Source organism: Crassostrea angulata, chromosome 2 (genome assembly GCF_025612915.1).
Source record: "Crassostrea angulata isolate pt1a10 chromosome 2, ASM2561291v2, whole genome shotgun sequence".
Classification (NCBI taxonomy): Eukaryota; Metazoa; Mollusca; class Bivalvia; order Ostreida; family Ostreidae; genus Magallana; species Magallana angulata.
This window is the reverse complement of record NC_069112.1, coordinates 15,366,475-15,386,337: the sequence shown is the minus strand read 5'-3', so window position 1 is coordinate 15,386,337 and position 19,863 is coordinate 15,366,475. Positions and strand designations below refer to the sequence as shown.

Here is a 19,863-nt window from a genome sequence, read left to right as displayed (position 1 = left end):
GAGAACATCTCCTCTTCTGACATAACCATCCCTGGGAAACCTTTCTTCGTCCCATGACTGACTTCAAGTTTAGAGCTAGTCTGAAACTATAAGAGAGTAGTCAGTATCATGGAAGCCGAGTTGGACTGAAATTTGCACTTCATTTACATTTCTCTAAGCAATTAACATAGAAGTCCGAGATGAAATGAACTTGAATTATCTACACAGTGTACATTTTTATTTCTCACACAATTGAAAGTGGAGAATATCAACAAAGTTGTACTTATCTTTCAGAAGTATGGCTCCTGTTTGGATAGGTCTGGCTCTATTTCATCTCCATCATGGAAGTACCTTTATAAACTAAACTATCCTGTCTATTGACTGTGCCTTCTAGCTATAGCATAAAGCAACTATGCATACCCGGATTCTCCACCACATCTGTCACCGAGGGGAAAGGGCACTATAGAATAAGGGGAATTAACTTGTATAGGCCCAACCCAAGAGACAGGGGGTCAGCCTAGTCAATAGGCTTAAATTGACCTCTAAGTCGAATATGCATAGAGCTATAACTCGAAGGCAGGTTTCACAATTTATTGATCAAGTGATTTTAATTAACTTATAAAATATCAACAATAATCAAATAAAATAAAGTCAAAATAGAACAGGATAAAAATAATTATTTCTTGTAAAGCCAAATGAGTCAGGTTTGAATTTAGCTCAATGTTGCTTAGTCTACTGACGGACTGATGGACAGTCAACTAGATAGTCAGTGTGAAGACATAAGCAACATGAGATAGTGGCCGAAAGTGTCTGACTGAATTGAATAAATTTCTAACTGTATTTATATTCTAAAAGATAATTAATAAAAGTGTGGTACATTACTCATGATAATTACTCAAAAAGCTTAAGAACAACTCAGAACAATTATATATAGACTACCGGTAATTGGGGATAATTAGCAGAGCAGACTGACTCTAGCTAATTACTTGTCATTTGGCATGAGTAAACTCTTAAACATATTTACACAAAATAACACACCATGACATATTCCAGCAAGCAGTTTACTATGCATTGCTTCGAGGTGCAACCCCCCCCCTCTCTCTCTCTCTCTCTCTCTCTCTCTTTTCCCAAACATGAACAACAGAATACTCATAACAACAATTTGAATGTTAATAGTCCTCAATTTTAACTCGATCACTAGCAAATAAAATTTAATTTGTATGAACTATGTTGTAAATATTCTGCACGTGTTTAAATAGAAAGCATACTGAACTTTTATCATCAAGAGTTTTCATAAAGATATGTTGAAGGTTTGTTTCTTTTGTATGTTTTCCTTTTCCATGTATTTTACAATACATGTATTATACATTCAATATTTCAGCATCCTGTTTTGTGTGCAGTGTAAGGCCAAGGGGTTCGATTGAGGCTAGTTCTACATCTGCAACACCCAGCTAAAAAAAGAAATGTATGTAAAACAATGGTATCATTTGTCATAAATATGACAGTGTACATCTGATTCATTTTACATTCTTATATTATCTTTCAAGTAATGCAGAGTATGACCTCATGTATGACCACACAATGCAATTTTAAGTAAACAGGCAATGCTGTTAAACACGCTCATTTTAGGCAATTTGCTGGTAATGGATTTATAAAAAAAGAAAACCAACATTTGACTGGTAGTTTATCAGATACAAAGACACTAGAACATCTAAATAACTGAATCAAAGATTACCAGATTTAAGCATTTAGTATTGAATAGTAGGTTTTTTTTTTTTGAGGCAATTCAGTTGACCACTATTTATGATAAATCCAGTAAATATAAAATGTGCTTCTTTCTTCTGCTACCTTTTTAGCTCACCTGAGCTGAAAGCTCAAGTGAGCTTTTCTGATCAAAATTTGTCTGTTGTATGGCGTTGGCATTGTCATTGTAAACTTTTCACATTTTCATCTTCTTCTCCAGAACCACTGGGGAGATGTCAACCAAACTTGGCACAAAGCATCACTGGGTGAAGGGGATTCAAGTTTTTTTCAAATGAAGGGCCACACCCTCTTTAAAGGGGAGATAATTTAGAATTATTGAAAAATTGTTGGTATTTTTCAAAAATCTTCTTCTCAAAAACTATTTGGCCAGAAAAGCTGTAACTTGTATGGAAGCATCCTCAGGTAGTGTAGATTCAAGTTTTTTCAAATCATGGTTCCAGGGGGTAGGGTTGAGCCACAATGGGGGGATGATATTTTACATAGGAATATATAAAGAAAATCTTCAAAAATCTTTTTTTGAAAAACTATTAGGCCAGGAAAACTTAAAATTGTGTGGAGGCATCCTCAGGTAGTGTAGATTCAAGTTTGTTCAAATCATGGTCCCCGGGGGTAGGGTGGGGCCACAATGGGAGGATTGATTTTTAAAAAGGAATATATAAAGAAAATCTTTAAAAATCTTCTTCTTAAAAACTATTGGGTCAGAAAAGCTGTAACTTGTATGGAAGCATCCTCAGATAGTGTAGATTCAAGTTTTTTCAAATCATGGTTCCCGGGGGTAGGGTGGGGCCACAGTGGGCCTTTCGCCCTCGTTGTCAGCGGATGAATTTAAGACTAGGCAGATTCCGATGTTTCAAACTAACTCTCTTAAAACACAACTATGTCTGGGAGAATTCAAGACGAGGCAAATCTGTTTGCAAGTGTAGAAGGGCGAAAATTACACGAGGCAAAAATAACCCTGTATACAGTATATAGAGAAAATCTTTAAAAAGAATATTTTTTTCTTTTTTCCCCTATTGTGGCCCAACCCTACCCCTGGTCCCCAGTGGTAGGGTTGGGCCACAATAGGGGAATGAATTTTACACAGGAATATATAGAGAAAAATATTCTTGGAAAGTTTTCAGTCCAAAAAGCAGTAACTTGTGTGAAGACACGGGTTGTGCAGATTAAAGTTTGATCAAACCATGATTCCCTATAGAAAAGGGGGGCCACAAAGCCGGGGGGGGGGGGTTATAAGAATAGAGAAAAATTTTCTTACAGATATAACAACAAAAGGGGCTTGGTATTTACCATATAAGCAGTGTTCTTGAAATCTTTCGGTCCTGTCGGCAAGACCGATAAAAATATAACCAAGGACCACTTACTTGAGGTTGCCTGTCAGTCAGAGAAATTGGAGAATTTGTTTAAAACATAGCGTGAACTGAGGGCCCCTTTATAAAATCCAAGATGGTGAGTGTTGTCTCTTTACGTTTTTTTAATGTACATTGAATACACTAAAACAGGCCGGGTTTTTAGTGAATTTTTTTATTGCAATACACAGAAATACATACAAAAATACCAATTTTAATCATTTATGTCCTCGGGAACACATAATCAGAACTCCACTATCCGACAACCGGGCGTGAGGTGTGCAGAATGAATGAGACAATGACAATGAACTTTATTCTCATGTACAGTATGTACACACTACAATATATATACAGACCCGAAACGTGCTACTACACCTCTAAAACGAACCGAACCGTTCCGTGCAAGAAACGAACCGTACCATTCACAAAACGAAACGTACCGTTCACAAAAGGAAACATACCGTTCACAAAGCGAACCGTACCTTTCACAAAACGAACCGTACTGTGCAAAAAGCGTGCAAGATAATTCATGCAAGACCCGCCTCCAGATGGACAAAAAAGCGTACCGTACCGTGCGATAAGCGTGCAACTTCCATATACGGCTTATTGACCTAATGTCTTTCGATGAATGCGGACGGAGATTATCGCTGACCAGATAAGTTCAATATTTTGCTAGATTTTTTCATACGGGATTAGATAACACATACTTAGATTTAAAACTGTTATTCTTATGAAAGCAGGTACAAAAATATTTTAATTTAATTTCCTTTAAAACTTGCATTGCCGATTCCTGAAACATTGTAAATTATTAATGTTCAAACAATTCGTGGTTAAAATTTTTGGTGATCTGAAATCGTCAATGGGTACCTTTTAATTTACTTGTTCTTAGATAAATTCAAATTAGTTTACCAAATATATTTATTCATCAATTGATATATTATCAAAATTCAAATCAATTTAAGTCATGTGCTTTTTTTTCTAAACAGACGTGATGTTGTAACTGACGATCCGATTAAAATGTTGGGAGCTTGCCTTAACGTCTTATTTTCTGTTATCGGAAAAAACCCTTTTGATAAACACCTTTTGATTTGTTAATTAATTTACAACTAAACTTTAAAGTTGAGAAAAGAAAACATTTCAGATCATGCTTTTAAATACATGTGGATATGCTGTAGTAAATGACAACCACATATTACCGGTGACTCGAATGATTTGTACTTTAATTAGCTATTTATGTAGCAGTAAATAAACAAAAAATCACACATATAATGAATTATAGATAATTAAAATACATGTACAAAATCTTATTAAATTAAATGCAAGCATTGATCGAAAAAAAGTACACGCATTCCATAGAATAACTTTCAACTTTATTTCCCGCATTGCTGGTAATGGCGTCGTGATTTCACATGAACAAAAATCACTCGTGCGATACATGTGTACAGAAGCTGATCAGAAACACAACAGTGTCTTTCATCTTAGGTTCTATACACAACAGGTGCTACTGTCTTATTTTTACAACTAACTCTGTATATTTGGACACTTAAACAGGTGTGCATGAGATGCTGGTATTCACACCTTTCCACAGACCCCTGTTAGGTAACTCATCACAATCTGTCGTGTGTATAGTCTGAATATATCTTATTTCTACTTTGTTAGTTTCATGGCTTTTATTATTCTCTAAAAAACAAAAGAACTGTCTGTAGATATGTACACAAACAACTACACCTACGACTATCGGCGCGTGGATCTGAGGAACAATTCAGCGACCCTATCACACCTCACAGCCTACTCAATATTCAGGGTCATGAACCCTGGGGAGCATTCATTATTGTCCTCAAGAGAGACAACTCTTGAAAACGTGCATTAACTATAGTCCGTTTCTTAATCTTATTAAAATAAATAAATTGAGAAAAGTTTTCAAAGTATTTTAATTATAATTAATACATAAAACCATGAGTAAAAGGCATGAAAAAGGCATGAAAGAAGTACATTTATTTATCAAATATAGTAGGCTGGTACATGTACCCGGTGAATATTAAATGTATATTGCTTGTAGGTACATGTATAAATCTACACAACTACATTCCATTAATACACTGTGTTATGTAAACTGAAAAAAGAATACACAGGTTGTAAGAGATCTTTTTTAAAATGAATTTTCTTAAAATGAAAAATAAATTAATGAAATTGCATATATCATTCTAAAAAAAAATCATAATACTAATAGACACGACGTTCCACATAAATAAAGTGATACATTAGATGGATAGGATATAATGTACAGCAATTAAAGATTTAGATGTCATTTTTCATATGAAAGGTAATTAAAACTCCATACCATTTAAACAATGAAAAGGTTGCAGAAGGCCTATTTGTATAATGAAAATAAATTAATGACCTTGTATACATCATTTTAAGAAAAAAAAGTAATAAACATGCTGTTCAAGAAACTAAAGTGATATATTATAGGAATCAATAGGATATACTGTACAGCAATTTTAATTATATTTTGGATTTGTTTCCAAACATTGGAATAAAGGGAAATAAAACTTTAATAACTTCTTTAGATTAAATGATATTCTTAAAAAATATTAATATTTGTATTTCATGGCTAAAACTGAAAATTTTTCTGACAATTTCTTCTGTTCAAGAACAAGACCTATACTTTTATCAGACACTTTTATATATAACTAAGTATTTTTTGTTTTGTTTGTATACAAAAGAGTATATTCAAGGGACTTAGACACGATTTGAGCTTAAAATTCAAAATTTTATATATCCATTTTCAATACAAATGTATTTAGAATGGTTGATATGGGTATTTTTAATGCTTTGTCAAAATTTGAAAGTCAAATACTGAGTTAAAAGAAAGATAAAAAATTAAATATTTTTTGTTTTGTAAACAAAGCGCGAGTCTTGTTATTATTTACATATGTGTTTTATTGGTGTAAGTTTAATTCAAATGTTGCTTTTTTCTATTAATGATATCATTTATGATCACACTGAATCAGTTTACCTTCTTTTCTTTGAATCATTTTCTCAAAGAATTGGTAATTTCATACTTTATATTATAAACATGTTATATGTCCTTTGTAAACAAACATAAGACTCGAGCTTTGTTTACAAAACAATAAATTCTTACCCCTGTATCTCTCTTATAACTTAAATTCTAACATTCAAATTATGGTCAATTATTCAAAATGTGCAAGTAAATCATTTTATGCATAAAGAAATTGAAAACAAAATTTTGATCTAAAATCGTGTCCAAGTCCCTTAAAAAAACTTGTATAAAATAGTAAGGCTAAATTCCAATTTAAAAAAAATAGCTGTTTCCAAAAATGTTACATGTATATGAATATGTTATATAAAAACATATGTTAGATGGATGGGTAGGAAAAATACAAATTAAGTGCACTCGATAAAAAGTTTGCTGGTATTCATTATGTGAACACAATTCATCCAGTAACATTTAAAGTTATGCAACATAAATAAGAATGTTATGAATGATGTGTATAGAACAAATTCTTCTGTGGTTGGCTCCATAAATCTTGAAAAGATGGTGTGAGTTGGTAAAAAGGCAGAAAAAGGTTCCATTCTAATCCTCATGCATTCCATTCAAGAAATATTCATTAATGTCATGGTCTGGAAACTAAAATAGAATAAACATAAAGTATTAAAAGAATTACATGTACTTTTTGCAAACGTTGTGCACTCATCAAATACTTGCATGTACAGTATATATTCAGTGAAGTAATTTATGGAATGTGCAATTACTTACAATGTAATCTTTTCTAATATTGTACATACATGTATTACATCATTTTGCCACTAATTTTAAACCCAGCTGACAGTTTCTTTTTGTTATATATACAGCGTCAAAAGATAGTTGCATCATATCATGTACTTTCAGTAATTTTAAAAGCCATAAAAACATTTCAGTACTACAAAACACTTTAAATTTGTCAAATGATTTTACAAATGAAATATGTACTAATATACCAGTAAGTCACAAGTGATATATACTTTTTAAAGCAGTACAATGTATCACTTATATGACAACATCAGGAAACCTGGCTCAATCAATTCTGCAAACACATGATAAATGTAATGAATGTGTAACTTCAATGGTGTAACTTCAAAGATATTCAGAAATCCAGTGGACAGAAAGATATTTAATATATTGAACAAAGATCAAAGTCATAAACACTTATGTAACACTTATGTAACACTTATGTAACACTTATATAACATATGATTGTCTGTATGAGTTTCAACTATCAACATTCTATGTACACCAAAATATGATTGTGTCAATAACAAAAACTAATCTGAAAAACATATTTCCAGCATAAGAAATTCATGGGATTTCTGCAAATCCCATTTTCTCAGAGAGTGTAAAACACATCTCTTAAAGTTTATAATATTTTCAAACTGCTGGTATTCCTTTCAGAGGTTCCCACCCCTTAAAATACAAATAATCAAGCAGATTTGCAACAAGATGCCCATATAAACCTTTCCCTTTTACACAAGACATTGTAGCTATTTAGATGACCTTGCTTGGCTTTCAATCAGCTTAAACAGTTAAAACAATTAATCTACGGTACATATGGAAGACAAGTTGTAAGTTTATTACATGACAAAGAAGTACCTTCTGGGCTTCAGCAGACATGACTGGGTCATTAGCAATATCAAATTGACAATATTTTCTATAATCCCGATCTTCAGATCATCTGGAAACCGCAGGTAAATCTGTAGATTAGAAGAAAAAAGATACACTAGCTATCATTACAAAGCTAAATGCTGTCATTATCAAAACAAAAGGGCGTGTCCTAGATTACACTTTTTTATGGGCACATGCAGTATCTGAGACATGGTCAAAACATTACCATGATAACAGCTATAACAACTCATTAAGTGGGAAATGACATATAACTATAAAATTTGTTATGGCTTTTCATACTCTCTCTCTCTCTCTCTCTCTCTCTCTCTCTCTCTCTCTGACTCTCCATTATCAGATCTCTTTCAACATCTTTGTCAGCAATATTTCTAGTGCAATGTGGCATTTAATATTGAAATATATATATGGTTCATGGAAGCAAGGCAATAAATAACAATTACATGAACACTGTAATTACACACACTCTTAACTCTCTCTCTCTCTCTCTATCTCTGAGTCTATCTCTCTCTCATACTCTCAATCGTATAATGTTATATTTACATAACAAATGCAGGCCCTTGAATCATAAACACTCTCATCTTAATAGATAAATAACACATAAAGTTAACAGTTTGAATGAAATACAGATATCAAAACCAAATGTACAGTGCATGTACATTGTACGTGTCGAGGAAATTCTGTATGGAAATAATGACTGAAAGCATGATTGACACAAACTCAATATTCTAGGAAAAACATACAATATTTTTTTTAACGTATGCTACGTAACAATATGTGTAAAAACTGACTATAATACACCTGCATACACATTTCATACTAAAACATGTCTTTCAAGTCACATTTCACAACGACCATTAATTATCGACATTTTTGTAACATGTGTACTAGACTTAAGAGCATGTCTACGAGAAAACCATGCAAATATGCGGCAGCAAGTCTCAAGAATGAACAGAATTTTATCATAGGTTTAAAGGATACCCATCTAGAGTCAGATATATGATGTTTGTTTTTGCACTGGATGTTTCTATTTATAGTAACGGCCAGTATTGCATTCTGGTTAATTATCCTCTAAAATCTAGAAAAGTTAAGAGAAAAATTGTCAAATTCAGTAATTAATTACAAAATGTATAAACAATGTTTGAAAAAAAAATAAGACTATTCTTAAAGAGGAAGTTCAAACCTTTAATCGTTGCATATTTTTTTTCATATATCTATTTACACCATGAAGTCCCAAGGGTGTAAATGTTGGCAGGATGCCAAGAAATGATAATTATACATTTTTGTCAATTTTTCAGAAAGAATTTCTCAGAAAATGGCACATTATTTTTTGAAATTTTGTGTTAATAAGAAACTGTTTGATGTAATGTTACAAATATATAAAATCCATCTTTGGACTCTCAAGGACTAAAAAGTAATAAATTAACAAAAACATACCATTTTCAAATAAGATAAAATTTTTTTGGTTTTTGAAATTTTATGTTACAAGTGATTTTAATCCACTGAAGTCAATATTTGTAATTAAACATGAAAAAAAAAACCACCCTATTTTGCTTTTAATTAAAAAAAAATTAGTGGATATCATTGTTTCTCAAAGAATTCTTATTCAATACATTTGCATTTCATTACTACTGTTAGAATTGTCTCCCCTGTTGCGCTCTTCGGTAGAGAAGGTAAACTAGTCAGAATGTTGACAAAGCTATACAAGTTCAAGTTCAGGCTACATGTGTAAGTATTGAGAAATGCTGTGAGTGTTGTTAATATATGTTATGATATTGAATGATTTTAATTGCACAAAAATTGCCCCATCTTGTTAGTGTTATTCACTATATCACATACATATTGAAGTTTGATGGAGACTTGTATCTAGTCTATAAACTGCTATTTTCCGCCCCAATTAAGCAGCACATTTGGACGAATTTTAATCAAAATATACAAACTTGTGATAGAAGTACAATTAAAATAGATGAAGGGGTAATTTTCCAAGATAATCTCATTCACAGATTATCATATTTTACTCGAAAAAATCCACAAAAACGAGAACTGATTTCTTACAAAGATTTAATTTATAATGGGGTAAGACCTGAGCATAGCCTGGTCACGCTAAGATTATTCTTTCTATGTTGAAATAATTCGGAATTCACAAGGAATGCCTCGTGCAATTTTTCATCGTTATCATCGGAGTCTGTTGCAATAGACATCACATTTCTACATGTACGTGTACATTTCACTGGCCATCTAAAAATTACCCTTTAGATGTTAAGGTTAGACTTCATGGAATCTTGAAATGACGGGGAGGGAGCCAGGGTTTTTTAAGTTCTTGAGAATGTAACACAGTAAGTACATCTGAAATTAATAGAGAGGTCTACTCCCTACCTCTTTATTAGCAACTGATCTCCTCTTGGAAAAAATTAAAGTTTGTACCTTTTCTTAAAATTAAAATATAGTTGTAAAGGAAAAAATGAGGTGTTAGGTTACCCTTTCCCCCGGGGATCTCAACCTGCGAAAACCACATATGAATATAAACATAAACTACCGGTATAAAAAAGTTATCCCAAATATTAAAATAGACATCATAACTTGTTTTTGTGGGATTGTTATTTTGGGATGTTATTTAATTATAACCCATCATAAGAAGACCTGGTCCCAGAGTTATGAAGCAGTCTAATAAAAAAGTCAAAATTTTTACACTCTCTTATTGTCTTGTGATTAAAAAAATTGAAAAAATGAAATGCTAATAAAATGTGTCTCTATATTATATTACGCTGATATTCTGCTGCTATTTACTAATTTTAAGCGTAATTCAGGCTTGATATTGGGTCCCTCTACCCCTCAAATAATAAAAGTTCAATCCTTTATACTGTCGGACAAAAATAATTACTAAATCTACCTTATTCTATGATATTTTAATGTGATGGACATTCATTGGCAATTGATACCACACCACTTCCACATTTTTAAAAACATTCTGTTAAATTCAACAAAGATATGTTTAATCATTTTTTTTTTCATGGAGGTGATCCTTTTGTTTTTTGTTTTTGTTTGTTTGCTTGTTTTGGGGGGTTTTTTTGTTTGGTTTTTGGTTGTTTTTTATTTGTTTTTTTTTTTTGGGGGGGGGGGGGCTTTGAAATTTGGTCCTACTTCCTGAATTAAAAAATCACTAGTTCAAGTATAAAAAATGAAACGATCAATACATAATACATGCACAGAGAGAGAGAGAGAGAGAGAGAGAGAGAGAGAGAGGGGGGGAGGGAGGAGAGATTGTCAATCTGTGGTAAAAAATATGTAAAATTACACACCAAAAGAGCCCGGCTTTAAGTATTTAAGTACTTTGAATTTTGTAGTTTTGCCCCTGTAATTATTCATTTGTGTATCTAATGGGCACTCTGCTTGTCTTAATGTCATAGGCGTCGGAACGGGGGGGGGGGGGGGGGGGGGGGGGGGGGGGGGGGGGGGCTAGGGGGGACTTGGCACCCCTCCCCACTTTTTTTTGCAAAGTTAGACCTAAACATTATGAACATAGCATCATAGAGGGTTCAGCCCCCCCCCCCCCCACTTTTTCTAGCAGTAAAGATAATTGTTCCTACATTTACCTTGAAAGATTGAGAAGTTGGAGTCACAGGCATACTAGTCCCCCCCCCCCCCCCCCCCCCCCCCCCCCCCGAATTAGGAATTTCATGATTTGGGGGAAAAACATTTTGGTAGGTAAGATTTTTTTTTGAAGTATAGGTATTCCCAATATTTCTAAGAATTAGTCTGGCCCCCCCCCCCCGCCCACTTTCAATTTGCTTCCGACGCCAGTGAATGTGTAGCACTGGCAAATAAGTCCAATTCAGCTTACATGTATATTCAAATTCCCATTTTCCGTGTTTTAATGGTATTGATTTAAAAAAAAAACCTGAAATGTGTTGAAGCAATTCTTCAGTTCAGTAAAATATTGTTTGGCTCACAAATATGTCTGGTTTTTTCCTCATAATATACATGTTACAATGTAAAGCTTATGCCAAACTACAGATTCTGGAGAGTTTTAAAAGTAGAAAAATGTCCAACTTTAAGACAATATATTTGCATTATTATTGAGAGTCCAAAGGCAGATTTTTGATATATTGTAAAGATAAATGTCCTTTTATAACTAAAAACAGATTTAGTGAATTTAAAGTGCCATTTTCTGACTTTTAAGCATTTAAAAAATGTATATTTTCACAATTTTACAAAAAGTTGGAAACATGCCAGATTCGTGACCTATCTGCACTTAACAGAAAGAATATATGGGAATTCTGACAAAATGAATTACACAAGTGTACCTTGTTAGTGTTAACTCTAAATGACTTTTTGAATTCATATTTAAACTAAACTCAGAATTCTTAACATTAATTTGGTAAATTATACAAAATTTTATTCTTAAAAGGGTCAAAATGCTATTTTTAGTGACAGTGCTGCAGAACCAAGTTTAGACTGACCACATCAAAACAAATTTTGTGGCCAATTAATTCAGATAGATGCACACTGTTACACACAAAATATGAAGTTGATCAGAGAACCTTGCTCCCACCACCTTTTGCATGGTTTTCTCGTAGACATGCTCTTAATGCATTGTGTGCTTTTAAAAGAGTTTTTGAGTAGTTTAACAATGTAAGTAAGTATGTTCTTACCGACGAATGACTACTCCTTAGCACGTTTTAGATTGTTGACAAAATCGAGGATTGCTGTTCAGACTTTCATGCTGAACACAATTTAGCGAGATAAGGCTAATCACCCCAAACTTCGACTTCACATTAATAAACAATTGTTCTGCAACTTTAAATAATTTAAAAGCTTGCCAATATAAGAAACAAAAACTTTTACTTACTTTTTCCATTTAAACTCCTCTATCGATTTTCACAAGTGTTAGACTGGTCTCGTTAAAATCCCGAGATATACGAAGTTTTGACTTTCTCGGGTTTTGTCTTTTTTTCGTGAATATAAAAATCAGAAAGGTTCCGATTATGCTAATAAGGCTGCGAGATTTTCACAAATATTAACTTGCGATAAAAATATCATTTACCGGGTACATTTATTAACCAAAAAACTGATTAATTACATTGTAAATAGTTGAGTGAGATAATAACATTTTGAAAGTACATGTAAGCACAAACACAGGTCTTTTTAAATTTATTTTCAATCTAATATGTGTGATGTGAAATAGCGTCGAAATTTTAACCGTCGATCGAGCTCAATCTGAATACATCTTCTACTGTACACACTTTTAGTCATTGTGTTGAAATCGTTGTGAAAACCATGAGTCTTAAATAAATGAATTAAATTCTTACAAATAAAAATCTAATAATTCCAAACTGTTTGCACACAATTACATACACTCTCAGAGAGAGAGAGAGAGAGAGAGAGAGAGAGAGAGAGAGAGACAGAGAGAGAGAGAGAGAGAGAGAGAGAGACAGAGAGAGAGAGAGAACGAGAACTTGTGTGTTGATTATAATACTTGAATTAAAGTTTTATTACTGAACTATATTATTTTGCTTAAGGATTCTATAGTCGGTCATTTGAGCGGGATTTTATCTCAGGACTCCACGTGCTTCGCCTGTCAATCAGTTTAAGTATAACAGTACAGATCAGGCCATGCGCCTCGTGCTACTTGGCTCCTCCTATATGGCTAGAAGAAAATCATTAAATGAAGACGTTTTGTTTTATGTTTTCTTAAATTCCTATTTAAAAGAGTGTTCCTATTTGAAATTATTCAAGAATAATTTCCTTCCGACTTCATGATTATATAACTCATGTACTGGCGATCAGAGTCTTTTTCCCTCGCTGTCGTATTACTAGATAAATTCTTATTATATCTATTACTTTAATCATTCATTACTTGATTACCGGGTATTTTTTCGTGTACTGTTTACAACAAGTATGTGTGTAAAAAGGTAAATAAAATATGAACAGGTTAGTCGGCATTTGTAAAACGTCAGCTAAATCGCATGCATACAGTGAAGAGCGGACGCTTGTTCAACAAAATGATAAATATCGCCATTAAAAGCTATTGACTTGTGCATATCAAGTTGTGTACATACTTACTTACATTGTGAAGAGTGCAATATTTTAACAAGCTACAGATCTGATCATTCTCCAGTAATGCTAAATCTGAAATTTAATGAATTTAAACATGGTAAAGGTCTTTGGAAATTTAATAACTCTTTATTACAAGACATTGAATATATAGAAGCAATTCAGCAGGTAGTCTCGAATATAAAGACATATTACTCCTTACCTATCTATAACAAAAGTAATATAGAGAATATTACAGATGATGAAGTTCAATTCATAATAGATGATCAACTTTTTCTTGAGACTTTGCTATTAGAAATTAGAGGAAAAACTATATCCTACTCAAGTTATAAAAAAAAGAAAAGTAATGAAAAAGAAAAAAACCTTATTACAGAAATAATTAAATTAGAAATAAACTATGAACAAAATTTACAATCTATACAGAACAAAAAGAAAGAATTAGAAAATATTCGAAATCACAAACTTATGGGAAATATAATAAGATCACGTGCAAAATGGTTAGACGAAGGTGAAAAACCCACAAATTACTTTTTAAACTTAGAAAACAGACATTATACAAACAAAATTATTCCCAAACTTATAAATGAAGACAACAACAAGGAGAACAGTCTGAAATATTAAATGAAGTTGAGTCATTTTATAAAACTCTTTACACAAGAAATACCCACAGTAACAATGAATATAATCTAAATGAACTTTTAGTAGATGCAAATGTGGATAAGCTTAATTATGCAGAAATGATATCATTAGAGGGAGAAATTACCCACAGAGAAGCAGCCTCTGTTTTGAAAAATATGTCAAACAATAAAAGTCCAGGAAGTGATGGATTTACAACAGAATTTTTCAAATTTTTTTGGAAACAATTAGGGCATTTTATTGTAAGATCATTAAATTTTGGATATAAAAAGGGGGAATTATCTGTAACACAAAGACAAGGAATTATAACATGTATACCAAAAGAAGGCAAAAGTAAATTCTATATCAAGAACTGGCGACCAATAACATTACTAAACGTAGTTTATAAAATAGGATCTGGCTGTATAGCACAGAGAATAAAAAATATATTAGAGAAAATTATTTGTACTGATCAGACAGGTTTTATTCCAGGGAGATACATAGGAGAAAATACTAGGTTAATATTTGACTTAATGCATTATGTTGAAGAAAATGATATTCCAGGTCTTTTGTTGTTAGTTGACTTTGAAAAAGCCTTTGACACTATTTCATGGAAATTCATAGACAAAGCTCTCTCTTTTTTTAATTTTGGTCCATCAATCAAAAAATGGATATCTGTCTTTCAAAGTAATACATTATCTGCAGTAACACAGGCAGGATGTCTGTCAAATTTTTTCAAACTCGAACGTGGATGTCGTCAAGGTGACCCAATATCCCCATATCTATTTCTTATTTGTGCAGAAATTCTCTCAATAAAAATTAAAAATAATAAAAATATAAAAGGCATCAAAATAAACAATACTGAATATCTTATCTCTCAATATGCTGATGATACTGTTTTAATCTTAGACGGCTCTGAAAATTCATTAAATGAAGCAATTAAAGAGTTAAACATGTTTTATGCACTATCGGGTTTAAAGATTAATCTATCAAAAACTCAAGCAACATGGATTGGTAGTAAAAAGTACTCAATAGAGAAAATGTGCAAAAACATTAACCTCCAATGGACAACAACTTTTAAACTTCTAGGCATACACTTTGATGTAGACTTAACAAAAATCCTAAAAATGAACTATGATAAAAAACTAGTGAAAATTAAAAATACAATTAAATACTGGGAAAAGAGAATTATAACTCCTCTAGGAAAAATAACACTTATTAAATCTCTATTAATTTCACAGTTAAATCATCTTTTTATCTCATTACCTACTCCCTCAAGTAATTTTCTAAAACAACTAAAAGAAATACTTTTTAACTTTCTCTGGAATTCCAAGGTTGATAAAATTAAAAGAAAGCAAATAACACAAGACTATGAAATGGGGGGACTGAAAATGGTTGATATAGATAATTATATTAAAGGATTGAAATCCTCATGGATCAAACGAATAGTAAATGGCAACAAGGCAAAATGGATACAATTATTAGAACACCAAATAAATCTTGATAAAACCCTATATTTAGGTTCAGACTATATGAATACATTATTAAAGGAATTGAAAAATCCTTTTTGGAAAGACACATTAATAGCCTTCCAAAATATACAAGAGAAAACTGAAATAACAACATGGAATGAATTTATCAACCAGCCAATATGGTATAATAAAAATATAAAAATAGGAAACAAGCCTCTTTTCTATGAACAATGGTTTAAGAAAAAAATATTACTTATATCTGATATTTTGGATGAAAATGGTATAATATTCAGTAGTGCCGACCTTAAAACAAAATTTGACCTAAAAACTAATTTCCTCAATCATGCAAGTTTACATAAAGCCATTAAAGGTGCAATGAAAAATTTGAATATTAAACCCGGCAGTGAGAATCCTAAACCCAGTATACCATCTAATATTGTACCATTTTGTTCTGCAAAGAAAGGAACCAAACCTATGTACAACATTCTATGTAAAGGACAAGTTATACCATTTGGACAATGTAAATGGGAAAAACATTTTGTAATTAATGATTATCAATGGAAACAAATTTATGGTATGCCTTTTCAGTGTACAAAAAGCTCTAAACTCCTATGGTTACAATACAGAATTAATCAGTTCATACTGACAACCAATACCACTCTTTATAAATATGGCAAAAAGGATACAAAACTATGCTCATTTTGCAACCTAGAGGATGAAACTATAAAACATTTGATGTGGGATTGTACTAAATCACAAGAACTTATATCTTTATTTAAAAATCATTGCTTAGATAACAGCGCACACTATGCAACAAACAGTTTTACATTTATTTTAGGAAATCTTGCATCAGATGCCAAAGAAGAAAATACTATATCAATGGTCATTAAATCATATATATATAGAAAACGCTGTTTAAATGAAACACTAACAATTCAAGGATTACTTTCAGATATTAGAACACATCTCACCACTGTAAAATACCTTGAAACAAAAAAAGGTAAATTTGAAAACTTTAACAGAAAATGGCAGAAATGGTTATTTTTTTTAAAGAAATAGATGGTCAAACATTTAGGTTTTTTGTTTCTGTTTTGTTTTTTCTTATACCTCTCCTTTTGAAAATCCTGTTTAGTTTTTAACACATTTAATGGAAACCCCAGGCAAGAACACATACCACACTTGTCGTTTTGTTTTTAGTTACAATTATTCAGCCTTTCCATCTCTGGCTTTAGTCTCTTATTTGATATTATGTAAATACTTTCCCTTTTTTCACATATCTTTACAAATGTTTGATTAGTTCTATATCAAGTACAGCAATGTTATTTCATTTCAGGTGCACCCTTACTCTCTTCATACCCTTTACCTATCTGATTTCTCCTCTTACTTATTAATGAATTTTGTACAAAATGTTCATGAGAAAGAAGATTTATATTTTATTGTTCTCAAATTGCAAAACTATCTCATGATCATCAAAAATGTTGATATTTATATGTATTGTTTGTATTACTCTCTTAATAAAAAAAAAAAAAAAAAAAAAAAAAAAAAAAAAAAAAAAAAGTTGTGTACATATCATAAGAAATATATTACATGTACATGTATAGTTTAACGAAAAAAACAACAACTAATAGTCATATTATGACTATACACGCAATCTTAGTTCAGATAAGAGAAGCGATGAGGGGTTACATGTACATAATGTAGGTATGATCTGTGTGTACGAACAAGTGCAGAAAATCAAAGAATCAATATTTGAATAAATAAAAATTCGTGTCAAAAAACTAAATAACAGTTGATTTCAAGATTTCTTATCTGAAATTCATTGTTTATCTTATCATTAACTGCGTGTACTTTTACATCGTATATTCACTAGGGCAATGTGATCGGCAATAGTACTACAGTACTACGCAATATAGAATGATCATACTGTACGAATTATGAATAAAGAAAAAGAATGATGCTTGTAAAAAGAACAACTAGCAGAGAATCAAGACAACGATAAAGGAAACTAAAGAAACATCGGAATAAAGTTGGGGCAATTTTTCATAGCAATTTTAAATGGATTAGAAATATTTAATGACTTCAATTCAAAATAAAAACTTAAGATGCTTCGTAAAATTATCGACAGCTCGCTGAATTAACAAAAATATATCGGATTAAAGTCACAGTTCTTTTAATCTATCGTAATAATTACATTTATCTAAAATTAAATACTAATAATAACAGACTAATCAAAATTAAAATTACCTCCGCTTCCCGGTTGTCACTGAGTACACGTTTCACGCAACGAATTAAAAACGGGGGAAAGGATGGAAGTTCTGATTTTAAATAGATTGAAATACATTTGTAATATATCATATATATACATGTATAAAGAAAAAATCTTGTCATAATTACCCGGTACTTCTTTGCTGAAGTAGATCGGGCAAAAACTAAACAAAAATATATCGAGAAAAATCAAAGCATTCAGGCCACGCCTACCTCATTAATAAAGCGCGCAAACCGTTTACAAAGCGTGCAGCTATTTTTAGCAAAGCGTACCGTGCAAGAAGCGAACCGTACCGTTCACAAAGCGTACCGTACTGTTCACAAAGCGAACCGTACCGTTCAAAAAGCGTAACGAACCGAACCGTGCAACTGGTGTAGTAGCACGTTTCAGGGTCTGTAATATAGAAGAGAAAGAGAGAAGAGGAAGTTCATAATGAGAGGGAAAGAAATTAAAATAATTATTGAAGTGATAAATAAGAATGTAAATGTGAGGAGCAATCAAATCAAGGTAGAAATTAGAAAGACTAAGCTAGCTTGTGTGAAATGTAAGTTGATAAAAAAAATTAGCTGATAATAAAATTCATAACTGTTATATAGCTTTTTTCAACTTTTTATTGAAAATTTCTAGACTGATAGAAATCTGTCCGGACTGACAAACTTCAAATGTTAGTCAGTCCAAATGACTGAAAGTGGAAAAAAGATTTCAAGAACTCTGTATATAAGTATGTGGATAAAAATTGTCAGAGTTCTTTAATTTTTTGAGCAAGATCTACTGTACTTAGTTGTCAAGATATTTTGATTTTGATATTGTAATGCTAATTTTATCAGCTATTGCTGCTCAGGTGAGCAATGTGGCCCCTGGGCCTTTTGTTAAGTTTGACATATCAAATATGAAAATGATACCACAAATTAAAATCATAAGCATCTGTTGGTTGAATTAGAAACTGTGGAATGTTGCCTATTTCTGTCAGATTCAGCTATTTGCTAGTGTGTAAATGTTAAGTTGTAGTAGCTTTTGCATATCGAAGAAAGTTAAACTCTTGATCGCATAATAAATGTACAGGGTATGAATGTGCTGAAACATAGTTCTGTATATGTACAAATTTATATTTGCAGGTTATTCAGCATTAGAAATGAATGTTTTACTGATAATTACAGTCATCCAAAATATGAAAATGGCGAAAAGTTGATGATTTTGAAAGACTGCGCATCTTTGGGCAATGGTCTGGACAAGAAAATCAAAAGAGGATTATATGCTTGAAACTACTTTGAACCTAATTCATTACAAGAATCAAATAAATACATTAATTTTTTGAGGAATCATGGAACCATTAACATTATTGAATAAATATTCTTTGTGCATGTTAATTAAGTATTATGATTATTTTTTGTACACAAATCAAACAAGTTTATAAAGAACAAATGTAAGGACCTCTGTTGTCATCATATTTTCTGTGTAGTGGTGTTAAGCTGAATATATTTCTAGCTGTTCAAACCAAAGCTGAGCAATATTGACCGCTTCTACATTTGGTGCTAAATGTGGGGCCTATGTAATCCTGTGGACAAGAAAGCTTGGTGAAAGCATTCTGAGGCAGTTGTTGAAATTATTTTCTAGGAAGGAAAGACAATGTGTTTGTGTTAGTTTGAACACATTTCTTTCATATCTGGCAAATACATGTACAGTACTGTA

At 31.9% G+C, this 19,863-nt stretch overlaps 1 long non-coding RNA gene across 1 annotated transcript; it reads left to right on the top strand.

The window, feature by feature from the left end:
* The first annotated feature begins 1,358 nt into the window (after positions 1–1,358).
* On the top strand, positions 1,359–19,863 carry LOC128172079 (uncharacterized). Its single transcript, XR_008242186.1, has 2 exons — positions 1,359–1,444; positions 19,290–19,863. It is a non-coding gene; the product is annotated as an uncharacterized LOC128172079 (long non-coding RNA).